The 14,312-nt window shown below is 34.3% G+C and overlaps 1 non-coding gene across 1 annotated transcript; it reads left to right on the plus strand.

The window, feature by feature from the left end:
• Nucleotides 1-13,876: 13,876 nt before the first annotated feature.
• LOC111768936 (U6 spliceosomal RNA) lies at nt 13,877-13,983 on the plus strand. The gene has a single exon (XR_002801619.1). It is a non-coding gene; the product is annotated as a U6 spliceosomal RNA (small nuclear RNA).
• Nucleotides 13,984-14,312: the final 329 nt, after the last annotated feature.

Below are 14,312 nucleotides of genomic sequence, written 5' to 3' on the forward strand. Positions count from 1 at the left end.
ATGGAGTTCAAACAGCATGTCTCAGCAGGGGCCAGTTAACGATGGCAGCAGATTAGAAACAGGGTCTGGGCCACCGCTGCAGGGAGTGAGGGAAAGTTTACCCGTAGAGAACACTGTAGATTTAGGCTTAGGCAAGACCTGACTAACAGGTGAGTCCAAGCCTCACCAGCCTAGGCCAGAACTGCCTCATGAACTGGGCCTCACCAACTGAGGCTCCTGAACAGAGCAGAACTGACTCTGCATAGAAGTAGCATCACCAATGGCTCAGGAAGCCTGTGAGCAAGTCAGCTTGTTCACTGCTAGAACACCAGAACTTAGAACAAGACCTAGCAGCCAGTAGAGGTTCAATAAATATTTTTCACGTAACTGAATGGATACTAAAATTACAGCTCAGTTCACCTAAAGACATATGGAAGAATGAATGAAATACTGCACAGCAATGAATATAAACAAACTATACAACAGCAAGGCTAAATCTGAGATAACAAGCAAAAGTGCACGAGACAAATGATACATATTACACAATTCCATTTATATGAAGTTTAAGAAAAAGGCAGAGGTAATCCATGGTGAAGAAGTCAGAATAGTGGCTACCTTTGGGTAAGGGTATTGATTAGGGAGGGACACAGGGAGTCTTCAGGAGTGTTGGAAATGGTCTGAAACCTTATCTGGGTGGTGGCTTCACAGATGCTCATTTATGTAAGAATTCCCTGAACTGTATATCTAAGATTTGTGTACTCTACTAGATGGGAATTGTGTCACAAAAAATATATATATTTTTGAAAGTAGAATTCACATTATAAAAGTTTTCTTTACATTAAATAAAATCTGTTTCTCTATAGTTTCTACCTATTGTTCATGATCTAACCCATTAGGGTCCCAGAGAACAAGCATACTCCTTTTAAGTACTTCAAATAGTCAAGGTCCCCATCTACTTATCCCCAGTGATGCTCCCCTCTGGTTGATTACCCCAGTTTCTTCAACCAAGATACCAAATCCCTCGGTTTGATTTATTGGCCTTAATTGTAGAGAATTCCAAATATTTTGTAACAAAAAAGTGATGTCCTGACCTCCTGGATAAAAAAGCCTGCACATACTAGCCATGTGACTCCAGCAACCTTTCTAGAGCACTGATGCCCCCACAATTTTGAGTTCTCTCTTCTAGTCAATAAAGCAGCAGTGCTCTAGATCACAATGACCATTCTAAGACATAACTTGGAAAAACACAGTCTAGACCTGGGAAGAATGTTCTTTTCCCATAAAGGGAGACAATTTTAAAAAATGGTGCATTGCTTTTATGCTGTTACATTTGTGGTCTATTCTGAGAGCTGTTAAAAGAAATATGGAGCTAAGAATGGAATGTAAGCAAAGCATTTTCCCTTTGTTCTCAAACTAAAACACATGTACTTTCTACTAGAAACTGCGTTCAAATCAGCTTATCCTCCAGAGAACACTGTTGGTTCTGTGGTCCTGCTACTTTCTGGCTTATCTAGGGTGCTGGCTTATATGTGAAGCCAAATCAACGCTTTTCAAGTTGTTTAAATACAGAAAAAAATTCCATGTACCAAGCAATTTATTTGCAAAAGAACTCATAGAACATAGTCTGTTCCTCAATTCAGGGCCTTGTATGAATGGGAAAATACGGAAAGATGGCATTTTTCTCCCCTACAGAGATATCACCCTCCATTGGCAGGCTGTGTTGCTCGGGGAAACCACAGCTGTACCTACAAAGTCAACATCATATAGAGTTTGACTTTGTGATTCTTTAGGGAAAACAAGAACTCTTCACACCTTTTAGCATCTTTGTTGCAGAAAACAACATAATATTGTGTGTTTTGAACACCATTTTTTACAGAAAATGGAGCTCTAAAGCTTTCCCCAAGCTAAATCAGTTATATCTTGACAGAACTGGCTTACAACTAAGATGATGTACTTTGTCTATGGTCACCTCCAAGTCTGGGTAGCAGAAGGAAGGGAAGTAAGTTCCATTTGCACCCCTTCTCAACAAACCTCTCTTAGTCTCAGTTTCCTATCTATAAAAAGGGAATATGTGTATTTGCTGGAAGGAGACAATCAAAGCTCACAGCAACTAGCACGTAAGAGGAATCCAATCCATTTTATTCCTTCCTTCTTCCCATCCCACCACCCATGAAACACCATGAGCCTTTGTTTTTTTGGAAAGAGAATGACAGAGGGAGGAGAGGAGAGGAGACAAGAAAACAGGGAGAGAAAAGCAGAGAAACAGAAAGCAGACAGTAGACAGAGTGCTCATCACCGAAACAAAAGATAAAAGACAACGGGTTCACTCTGTGGCACCTCAAACTTTTTGCTAGAAAGACAAGAACAAATTGTCAGTTATGATGCTGAAAACCTGAGGAGTTTTTTCCCCTCTGTGATACAATTGAGTTATCTTAAGATTATTTTTTAATGTTGATTTATCTTGAGACTATTTTTTTAATTGACGAGAATTTATCAGAAACCGAACCCTCTCTTCTACCATAGCTAAGAATGTCTTGAAAACTATACACTTCACAGTTGATTCTTCCTGCAGCCGCTTCTGATCATGGTATTCAGAAGACATTGCAACCCAAACACTTGGAACCAGAACTAAGCATAAACTATGCCATCATCACCAGTCTGATGACAACGTTCCATACCCCCTCACTCTTAGCGTCTCATACTTGACTTTCTGCCAAGGTTGCAGAGTTGTAGAGTGGTGAGCTTTCAAAATATTAACTATAATAAACTCGAATAACATTAGGCATGACTCATTTACCAGAAGAAGCAGAATTCAATCATTATTAATTAGTATACTTCTAATTATCAACTTATAATAGATGTTATCCAAAGGCTAATCTCATATATTGAGTTGAAATGTTAACCAAGAATGCTGATAATATAAAGGATTTACTCACTTGTAATCTTCAGCCAGATTCCTGAGCTCATAAAGCTGGTAATATAGATTTATTTTCATGTTCATCTCTATTAAAAAAATGTATACCTAAATCCCTAAAAAAGTTGGTTGCTTATATGTCCTGAAGAACTAATATTTGGTTAATTATGAACTGCATCATTATTTGTCTTATAAAAGTATTTTTGAATAGGTTTATTTTAAATAAACGCTACATTTTTTTCAAGGACAACTTAATATATAGGCATTAAAATAGCTTGAGTTGATATCTTTAATAAGCTATAACCAGATAATAAAGAGCTATAAAGGATTAATTTTTCTCTTACATTATCAAAGAGCAGTTGTAAAAGTACAAAATCCACTGTTAAACCTGTGTTTACAGTTCTAATGGCAGATTTATAAAGTAATGTGTACAGCAACGGACGGTCTATCATGTTTTTTTCCTTTTCTTTCAACAGAATTGAAAATCCCCTCTCTTTTTCAAGCCTAGTGTTGAAGATGCCATGGTAACTGCTTTTTTATTTGGCTTCCTTTCTTAGCCTTTGTTGTTCTTTTGCTTTGCTTTTAAGTTGGAAAAATATTTTGCTTAAAAATACGGTACAAGGAAATCAACAATCTAGTATTCCATGTAGTGGCAATTCCTAAGTCTCTTCATTTTAAGAATAGATAAAAGTTCTCTTACAGTTTTATATGAGGTCACAATACTGCAAAGAATTAAACTGGAATAATAGGAGTGGAGCAGGATTGAGTGGCTAGAATACTGGATTGAAGAATTCAGTGTTTCATTTTCTATACACTATTCTACATTTCTTATTTTCTTCATGTTTGTTATCTACCATTAGTTTGTAAAAATGAATTGTGAGAGGCACTGCAAGTGTGAAAACTACCAATTCCTCTTGAATTGTAACAATAGCTCACTGACTTAAATCCTATGGATCTAACTCTTTCTATCCATGAAATGGAACTGGGAATGCTTCCTGCCTCTTCTCATTTTAAGAAATGAAGTGAGCCTGGGCCTGTAGGCATTTGGAGCTATTCTACTTGCTACAAAATAGTATTATAATTAACCTATAGCTAAAATTAACATTTATGTTTTTACTCATATTTTCTGCCTTCATTTTATATTTTAATGAATTTATAGATGACTTTGAACGAAAAATTCAGCTTAGAGGCCTCCAACAGCACTTTACTTTTGCAAGCTTCCAGAAGAGATAAAGAGCTACAAAAATGGAAGGACTTTTTTTCCCTCCCCCAAAAGTTAAATGATTTGCAGATGAGCTTCAATGTTTAACATAAATGTTTTGTATAAACTTTTTAATTGCAGGAGTTTTTAAAACCATTTTCATTGATGATTTATCATATCATAGGAAAGTCAGAATTATAACCTTACTTTGAAAGTTAGTGAATATCACGTGGTTACTAGTAATTGATAGGGCTACTAGACAGAAAATCAGCAAGAATATAGAGGAACTGAACAACATCAAGCAACAGGATATAACTGACATACACGGACCTCTCCAACTAATAACAGCAACATACACATTATTTTTAAGTGCCCATTAAACATTCACCAAGATAGATCATATCCTGGGTCAAAAACAAATGTTAACAAATGTAAAGATTTGAAATCACACAGAGTATGTTCTCTGACTACAATGGATTCAAACCAGAGCTTAATAACAGAAAGATAACAGGAAAATCTTCAAACACTTGCTAAGTAAAAATGTATGTTTAAGTAATCTATTGATCAAAGAGGAAATCTCCATAAAAAATCTACAGAATTAAATGAAAGTGAAAATACAACATCTAAATTTTAGAATACACTAAAACAGTCCTTAGAGGGAAGTTTATAGCACTAAATGTTTACATTAGAGACAAGGAAAAGGTTTTAAATCAACAATTTTTCTATCTGAAGAAACAAGAAAAGGAAGAGCAAAATAAATTCAAAGAAAGTAGAAGAAAATAAACAATAAACATAAGAACAGAAATCAACAAAATTGAAAACAGGAAAATAATAGAGAAAATTAATGAAATGAAACCTGGTTTTTCGAAAATAATCAATAAAATTGACAATCCTCTAGGCAAGATTAACAAAAAGAGAGACGACACAAATCACCAATATTAAGTGAAATAGGGGATATCAGAAGAGATCCTGCAGATACTAAAGGTAAGAGAATACTACAACTTGACTATCATAAATTCAGCAACTTAAAAGAGATGGACAGTTCCTCAAAAACCACAAACTATCGTATCTCAGCCAAGATGAAATGGATAATCTAAATAGCTCCATAACTATTAAATAAATTAAACCCGTAATTAAAAAGCTCACCAAAAAAAAAAAAATATATATATATATATATACATATATATATCTTTAGGCTCAGATTTCACTGGAGATTTTTATCAAATATTCAAAGAAGAATTAACACCAATTTTACACAACCTCTTCCAGAGGTTAGGAATAGGAAGAATAGGAAGAAACACTTCCAAACTCATTTCATGAAGCCAGTATTACCCTGATACCAAAACCAGTTGAAGACAACACAAAAAAAGAAAATGACACAGCAATATCTCTCATAAATTTAGACACAAAAATCCTTAACAAAATATTAGCAAATGGAATCCAACAATGTATAAAAAGAATTATACACCATTACCAAGTGGAGCTTACATCAGTTATTAAAGCCTGGTTAAAGATTTGAAAGTAAATCAATGCAATAGATCATATTAACAGGATAAAGAAAAAAAATCATATGATCAAATCAACTGATGCAGATAAAGCATTTGACAAAATTCAACACACGTTCACGATAAAAACTGTCAGTACCCTAGGAATAAAAGAGAACTTCCTGAACTTCATAAAAAATATTTATAAGAAAACCTACAGCTCCCATCATACTTACCGGTGAGACTCAATGCTCTCCCCCTAATACTGGGAACAAGGCAAGGATGCTCACTCTCACCATTCTTATTCAACAAAGCATTGCAAGTTCTAACCGTTGCCATAAAACTTCCTGAAAAAGAAATAACATTTTGTGTATAGAACGGAAAAGAAAAAATAAAATTTTATTTTCAGGTAGCATGATTGTCTACATAAAAATACCAAGAACTTACCAGAAAAAAAAACCTCCTAGAAGTAATAACTCAGTTTAGAAACATCACAGAATACAAAACCAATATACAAAAATCAACTGCATTTCTATACACAGTCAACAAGCAAATAGAAACCAAAATAATGCAATACCATTTGCAATTGCTCAAAAAAACAAAAAAAAAAAACACTTAGTGTCTGGCCCAGTGGCGTAGTGATTAAGTTCACGTACTTCAGTGGCCAGGGGTTCACAGGTTCAGATCCCAGGTGTGGACCAAGCATCATTCATCAAGCCACACTGTGGCAGCATCCCACATAAAATAGAGGAAGATTGGCACAGATATTAGCTCAGTGACAAGCTTCCTCAAGCAAAAAGAGGAAGATTTGCAACAGATGTTAGCTCAGGGTCAATCTTCCTCACACACACACCAAAATAACTTAGGTATAAATCTAACAAAACGTGTAGGATCTGTATGATGAAAAGTATGAAATGTTAATGAAAGAAATAAAGGAAGAATTAAATACTTGGAGTGAAACAGCATGTTCATAGAATAAAAGACTTAATATAATAAAGATGGCAATTCTCCCTAAATTGGTCTATAGGTTTAATGAAATTCCTATCTAAATCTCAGCAAGTGTTTTATAAACGTAGACAAGCTTATTCTCAAATATTTATGGAAATTAAAAGGCCCAAGAAGAGCCAAAGCAATTTTAAAAAGAATAAAGTGAGAGGAATTCTTCTTCCCAACGTTAAGACACACTCTCTAACTTTAGTAATCAAGACAGAGTGGTAATGGTGGAGGGATAAACACATAGATTAATGGAACAGAATTAAAAACCCAGAAATAGATCCCCACAAATATACCCAAATAATTTTTGGCAAAAGAGAGCAGGCAATACAATGGGAGGATAGCCTCTGCAATAAAGGGTGCTGGAGCAATTGGACATATACAAGTAAAAATATGAACCTTAACCTAAATCTCACACCTTATACAAATAGTAACCCAACGTAAAACATAAAATTACAAAACATCTAAAAAAAAAAGTAGGAGAAAATATCCAGGTCCTAGAGCTAAGCAAAGAGTTCTTAGACTTAACACCAAAAGCACAATCCAAAAGTGGAAAACTCGATGAATTAGATCTCACCAAAATTAAAAACCTTTTCTTCTGTAAAAGACCCTGTTAAAAAGATGAAAAATAAATTTCAGGCCAGGAGAAAATATTTGCAAATCAAATATCCAATAAAGTATCTAGAATATATAAAGTATCTAGTATCTAGAATGTATAAAGAACTCTCAAACTTCAACATTAAAAAACAAACATAAAAAATCCAATTAGAAAGTGGATAAAAGACATGCAAGACATTTTAGCAAAGAGAATATACAGGTAGCATATAAGCACATGAAAAGATACTCAACATTATTTGTCATCAGAGAAATGCAAATTAAAACCACAATGAGATGTCACTTTACACCTGTAAGAACAGCTAAAATAAAAAATAGTGATAAAACCATATGTTGGCTAGGGTGTGGAGGAACTACATTACTCATCTGTTGCTAGTGGGGATGTAAAATGGTACAGGTACTCTGGCAAATAACTTTTCAGCTCCTTTTGAAACTAAGAATGGAACTTATCATATCACCCAGAAATTACACTTTTGGGCATATATACCAGAGAAACGAAAACTTATTTTTATGCAGAAATGTGTACACAAATGTTCACAGCAACTTTAAACACAATAGCTGAAAACTGGATACTACCCAAATGTCCTTCAATGGTGGAGGGTTAAACAAACTGTGGTATATCTGTACCATGGATTAACAATCAGCAATAAAAAGGAACAAACTATTGATAAATGCAACAACTCGGAAGAAGCTCAGAGAAATTATGTGGAGTTAAAGAAGCCAGTGTCATAAAGGTGCATACTGTACGATTCCATTTACATAATATTCATGAAATAACATAAATGTAGACAGAGAACAGATTAGAAATTACTGTGGGTTAAGGAAAAGGGAGGAGAGATGAGTGTAGCTATAAAAGGGTAGGATGAGGAAACCTTGTAGTGATGGTTCAGTTAAGCGTTTTAATTGTGGTTATGCAAAGCTACATGTGATAGAACTGCATAGAGCTATACACACATAGATAAATGTACAACATGCACACACACACACAACTGCATGTATAACTGGCAAAATCTGAGTAAACTTTGGATTGTATCAATCTTAATTTCCTGGGTTTGACATTGTACTACAGCTATGCAAGATATTAACATTGGGGGAGGCTGAGTGAAGGGTGCACTGGATTTCACTGTAAACTTCTTTGCACATTCCTGTGAATATACAATGATTTCAAAGTAAAAAGTTTACAAAAAAATTAGTAAACAGATCAATTGGGTCTAAGATGCAAGCAAAGTCAAGACCAAATAATAGATCATCTAAGAATATTATTTTACAAAAGAATAGTAATTTTAAGGTCAGCTAGCACATAATAATGAAACAAGTTAACTTGGTCACGTGTTTGTCTAAATCTATAATCAACAAATTTTACTTTTCTTTAACCATACCTACCTTTAACGTGTTGTGAATTGTTAAATAGTTATTACAGTCGATTTTACTGTTATAAACCTCTTTACTTTTTCAGAGTATTCTATAATCTTGGCCATAAGAATATCTTAAGTTTAAATTGTTTCAGAAAAAGTATGAAAGTTAGCACTCATTTGAAGATGACCTGAAAGATTCATACTTTCTTCATTTTAAAAGTATTTTTGCAGTGAATCCCATTTTAAAACAATTCACTTTAAAATTATTTTAAAAGATTGTGTCTGTTAAACTTCAAAAGGTAATTGAAAAAGATTTGGCCATTTTTATGTATATTTTTTGTTTTAAACCAAAATAACTTGAAAAGAATCAAGTTTTGAGATTATATTTAATATTCTTGAAAAATGAAAAATATTTCAAGATATTAGCAAAATGAAATTGCTTATTGTTCTTAATTGTTAGTGCATTTTAGAGTAATTTAGTAAACTTTTTGTTTTAGTTTTCATTGGCCTTTTTCAACTGAGAGACGCTCTAACAAAAAAATATGGATGTAAACAATGAAGTTTACAACTGAAAGCATTTAGAACAATTAAATGCAAATAAGTTCTATTACTAAAGATTCCAAGTCAGTTTTTTACTATCAAGATCCATGTGCATATGAGGAATAAGAAAGATGAGAAAAGGTAGCCAATAGTCTTGGAAGATATTCAGCCTCACTACTAGTTAAAGAAATGCAAATAAAATCGGTATGATCCCATTTTTTCTTTTTAATACTGAATAAGGCAATAAATACCCACCCAGCTTTAATAAATCTTAACATGTTGACATATTAGCTTTAACTATTTTTTAGAGATATTCACAAATGTCCCAGAAGCCCCTTGAATGCCGCCTCACTGATTTCATTCCCCTCTCCTCCTTTCCCAGAAGTAACAACTATCCTGAATTTGGTATGTTATATCTACACATATTTTTCATACCCTTACTACATATACCTGTGTTGTTTATATATTTACTACTTACATATATTTATAAGCAATCAGTATTGATGGATGTTTTAAAATTTTTTTCATTTAAATTTATGGTTTGCTATTTTTCCGTGTTGATACATGTAAATATAATTCATTCATTTAAACTGCTAAATTAAGTTTCTTTGTATGGCTATACTTGTGTTTACTTATCTACTTTCCTTTTGATGGAAATATTTCCAGTATTTTATCATTATCAAAATGCTTCAATGGAAATAACATTTTTTATATCTCAAAATGACAAGAGATTTAAAATTAAAATACTCCATGTTAATGAGGCTTACTGGTAGGAATGCAATTTGATACAATCTTTCTGGAAAACAATTTGGCAAGATGTACCAAGAACCTTAAAATACGTATACAGATCTTCCTTGACTTATGACGGTTACATCCCAATAAACTCATTGTAAGTTGAAAACACAGGAAGCCAAAAATTCATTTAATACACATAACCTGCTGAACGTCATAGCTTAGCCTAGCCTACCTTAAACATGCTCAGAACACTTCCATTAGCCTACAGTTGGGCAAAATCATCTAACACAAAGTCTATTTTATAATAAAGTGTTGACTCTCATGTAATTTAGTGAATACTGTACTGAAAGTGAAAAACAGAATGTTTGTATGGGTACAGAACAGTTGTAAGTGTATCAGTATTTTACCCTTGTGATCCTGTAGCTGACTGGGAGCTGCCCTGCACAGCGTGACAAGAGAGTATGGTACTGCATATCGATTAGCCTGGGAAAAGATCAAAATTCGAAGTACAGTTTCTACTGAATGCCTATCGCTTTTGCACCATCATAAAGTCAAAAACTCATTAGTCGAACCATCATAAATTGGGGACTGTCTGTACTCATTAACCCTATAACCTTACTTCTAAAAATGTACTCTATAGGTTGTTATCAAAGTGTAGTCCACAGACAACAAACATCAGCACATGCAAATTCCTGGGGGGCTACCTCAAACCTACTGAGTCAGAAGCTTTGGGGATGAGAATAAGCAATTTGTGGTTTACCAAGTCCAACAGGTGATTCTAAAGCATGCGAAAGTTTAAAAACCAATTGCTCTAGATAAAGGATCAGAAAGTCCCAAGGATATTCACTACAGAAGCATTTAATAAAAAGATGGGACTCACCCTCAGTGGCCTACAAAGGAAAATGTTGATATAAATAATAAACAAATATAGGATAAAACATTTAATTACATGGGAAAATGGCTTTGACATTATGCTATAATAAAATGGCATGATCTAAAGTTGTGTATTTGGCAAAATCATAATTTTGAAAAGGTTATATGTATATATACATATATACATACCATCCTATTCAAAGGTATTGAATGAAATAAGAATATTCACAGAAATGTACACATACTTATAGTCTGAATCAATGTATTTACATATAGTTAATATATCACTCATTTATGCTATTATTTGAGACCTCACTAGTTATCTATTTATTAACTATGGAAAAATGATAAATAATATCTATGTTTTTATAAACGTACATAATTGCTAATGAGTTTTTTACTCCAAATACCATGATGCTCTGATGTGCAAATAGGTTCCCAACAGGAAAACTGAGTTTAAAAAAAGATGTTATCTTACACGATAATTTACTTAACATTGATAGACATTATCTAGATATAACCTTTAACTGTAACATATATTCACACATATTCTAAAAGTCTATTAATAGAAATTTAGAGAATGTTAAAACTAATTTAATGGTGCAATATCCAGTGAAACACAGACGTAAACTCTATGTCAACGGAACTTGCAAATTTAAAAGAATGAACTTTAAATTCTTTGGCAGTTGAATTTCTATGTAAAGTTCTTAGTATTCTCTCTGGCTATCAAATGGGGCATTACAACCTCAACATTCATTTACATAATTCAAATGTTATTTATCCTATTATATACTATATATAACACCATTTTTAAAAAAATAATGAATATAATTCGCTCACAACTGATGTCTATACCATGATCAAACTTTAATTTCAGTTTTCCTGAACTGGAGAATAGGTTTTGTCTGAGCTCTGTAGAATTTACATTCCATTTTAACTTGTAATTCTCAATATGTTCCTATTACATAAGAGAATAATAGGGAGTCTGCCTGCAGTTAGTTTAATACCTTTAAGTTCCCAAGGATCACAATGAAACACCACATAGCCCAGCATGCTTCATATTTCAAAGGCTGTGGGCTGTGAACATTGCACTTTTATTAAAATTCCTATTAACTTTTTTTGCTATGAATCTAAATATAAAATTACTTTATCACTTTTCTATAGAATAAAAAAGTGAAGAATTTATTACTGTATTTCCAACTACTTATCTAGCCCAAAATGGAAAAAGAAATTTAGAAAAGTCAACTATATTATAGCCTAACAACAATCCGTTTTTGAATATTTTAATATTGAAATGGCACAATTACACCTTTATTCATGTAGCAATTTGTCCAACAGATACTTAGCACTGAGCTTCTACTACATGCCAAGGAATCATGTTAAGCATTAGGGATAGAACAGTGACAACAAGTGAGTCCCCGCCGTCACAAAGCATTCATTCCAGTGAGAGCGATAGATAATAAACACAGAACACTTCCAGTACTGATACCGTGAGAAAGAAAGAGAGAAGTTTTAAACTAATATCTAAAAAGGGGTCAGAATTAAACAGGAAAAGTGGATAGAAGGATTCCAATAATACAGCAAAGCCTATACAGAGGTCCCAAGGGGAGACACTGCCGATGAGAACAGCCCTAAGGAGAGAGAGGAGGGGAGAGGTGCCAGAAAATCCCACGCAAAGGAGAAGTGGGTACAGGACGAGGCTGGGGTAAGGCAAGACCAGATGATCATGACAGGATATTGAGCTTATCCTGGAAGCACTAGGAAGCCACTGATGTGTCATGAGTCTACCCCTGACTACTAAGGGAGAGAAGACCATGAGGCACAAAGACACTGCTGTGGGCCAGGCGAGAGAGGGTAGGGGCCTGGACTGAAGTGATACCATTTCAGATGGAGAGAGACAGACATATTGACAGTCTGTTTGGGAATCTGTGTTGGACATAGAACTTGGTCATATATTGGATAAGGGGAGAGGTGGACTGTGGGTGTGAAAGGTCAAAGTTGACCCCTAGTTGACTCATCTGGAAAGAGCTGAGCTGTCGTCTACTAAGGTAGAAGCACTGGAGGGGGCAGGCATACTGTATGAACTTTGAGATGCCAGGAAGACATACAAGTGAAAATATCAAAAACAGACATATATTCATCTGGCGCTCAAGGGGAGGTCTGGGCTAAAAAAAAATCTAAATTTATCTTTTTAATCTTAACTTTCACTTCCAATTAAATGTAACACATGACCTTTGGGGAAAAAAAGCATTAAAAAGTACCACAGTTCTTTTTCTGTATGAACACACACACGAATATATAATTATTATTTATAAGATATTGGATTATATTGTTTTTAATCTGATTTTTAACTCAATGTACTTTAAGCATATTTTCTTTAGAGAAATATAAACTTCTTCTGCTATGTGTAATTTTACTGAGTACACAATGTTGCTTTCTATAGCCATAATGAAAATTATAAAACCAATTCTTTTAATAAACGTACATGGTTCCTAATATTTTGCTACAATAACCAGTTGTACAATGAACACTCATGTCTTTGTGCATTTTAGCGAAATTTATAGTTCATAAGAAATACTACACCATATATGTGCCTGATGTATACAGACAGGACTAAATTAATACACTACTATAGCCAAGAAGAGGGAAATAATGTCGTAATTTTGTGTGCAAAGAACCATAAAGAAAGTTTTCCAGGGCTGGCCCCGTGGCTGAATGGTTAAGTTTGCCGGCTCTGCTGTGGTGGCCCAGGGCTTCGCTGGTTTGAACCCTGGGCGCAGACATGGCACCACTCATCAGGCCACGCTGAGGCAGCGTCCCACGTGCCACAACTAGAAAGACCCACATCTAGAATACTACAACTATGTACTGGGGGGATTTGGAGAGAAAAAGAAGGAAGAAAAAAAAAACGAAGAAGAAGATTGGCAACAGTTCTTAGCTCAGGTGCCAATCTTTAAAGAAAAAAAATAAAAAAGCAAAAAAGGAAAGTTTTGCATTTTTCTCGCAATCTTAAATGTTTTAAAGCTGCAAGTAGGTATACGGATATCAATTTCAACACTAGGAATGAAAACTTTTTAGTTTATAGGAGGATGTAGCTTCTAAGAAATAAAAAAAATTCTATGACAGTAGACTTCCTGCCTTTCTTCCCTTTCAGTCCACACGAAAGGCCCTGTCAACAGTGTCGGGGGTGCTCACGTCGGCAGCACACATACTAAAATTGGAACCATACAGAGAGGGTTAGCATGGCCCCTGCACAAGGGGGACAGGCAAGTTCATGAAGCCTTCCATATTTTAAATTAAGAGAGTAGATCCTAAGAGTTCTCATCACAAGGAGAAATTTATTTTCGTTTCTTTTTATTGTATCTATATGAGATGACAGATGTCAACTAAACCTATTGTGGTAATCATTTCACAATATCTGTAAATCAAACCATCACGCTGTATGCCTCAAACTTATACAGTTGTATGTCAATTATTTCTCAATAAAACTGCAAAAACAAAGAAAGAAAGAATGTCAGGGTGTATAAAAATTCCAAATGAGGAATGAGCATCCTTCAGTTCTGGAGACCTAGCTCGCTTGTGCCTCCATGCACACACCTATCTCTGATCTCAGTTTACTTGGT

The sequence above is a fragment of the Equus caballus genome, chromosome 18 (assembly GCF_041296265.1).
Source record: "Equus caballus isolate H_3958 breed thoroughbred chromosome 18, TB-T2T, whole genome shotgun sequence".
In the NCBI taxonomy this organism is placed as follows: domain Eukaryota; kingdom Metazoa; phylum Chordata; class Mammalia; order Perissodactyla; family Equidae; genus Equus; species Equus caballus.